Here is a 1,187-nt window from a genome sequence, read left to right as displayed (position 1 = left end):
TCAAATATACTTGTATTAAATTGGAATACACTGTTATACCATGAGTTTTTACTTCTACATGTTAACTGCATCAAATATACTTTATTCAATGTGAATACACTGTTATACCATGAGTTTTTACTTCTATATGTAAATTCCTTCAAATATACTTCTATTCAATGTGAATACACTGTTATACCATTAGTTTTTACTTCTATGTGTAAACAGCATCAAATATACTTGTATTCAATGTGAATACACTGTTATACCATGAGTTTTTACTTCTTTATGTATACTGCATCAAATATACTTGTATTCAATGTTAATACACTGTTATACCATTATTTTTTACTTCTATATGTAAACAGCATCAAATATACTTGTATTCAATGTGAAAACATTTTTATACCATGAGTTTTTACTTCTATATGTATACTGCATCAAATATACTTGTATTCAATGTGAAAACACTTTTATACCATAAATTTTTACTTCCATATGTAAACTGCATCAAATATACTTTATTCAATGTGAATACACTGTTATACCATGAGTTTTTACTTCTATATGTAAATTCCATCAAATATACTTGTATTCAATGTGAATACACTGTTATACCATGAGTTTTTACTTCTATATGTAAACTGCATGGAATATACTTGTTTTCAATGTGAATACACAGTTATACCATGATTTTTACTTCTATATGTATACTGCATCAAATATACTTGTATTCAATGTGAATATACTGTTATACCATGAGTTTTTACTTCTTTATGTAAACAGCATCAAATATACTTGTATTAAATGTGAATACACTGTTATACCATGAGTTTCTACTTCTATATGTAAACAGGATCAAATATACTTGTATTCAATGTGAATACACTATTATACCATGAGTTTTTACTTCTATATGTAAACTGCATGGAATATACTTGTATTCAATGAAAATACACTTTTATACCATGAGTTTTTACTTCTATATGTAAACAGCGTCAAATATACTTGTATTCAATGTGAATACACTGTTATACCATGAGTTTTTACTTCTATATGTAAACTGCATGGAATATATTTGTATTCAATGTGAATACACTGTTATACCATGAGTTTTTACTTCTATATGTATACTGAATCAAATATACTTGTATTCAATGCGGATACACTCTTATACCATGAGTTTTTACTTCTATATGTTAACTGCA

Source organism: Daphnia magna, unplaced genomic scaffold (assembly GCF_020631705.1).
Source record: "Daphnia magna isolate NIES unplaced genomic scaffold, ASM2063170v1.1 Dm_contigs277, whole genome shotgun sequence".
NCBI classification, from domain to species: Eukaryota; Metazoa; Arthropoda; class Branchiopoda; order Diplostraca; family Daphniidae; genus Daphnia; species Daphnia magna.
This window is presented reverse-complemented; position numbering follows the sequence as displayed.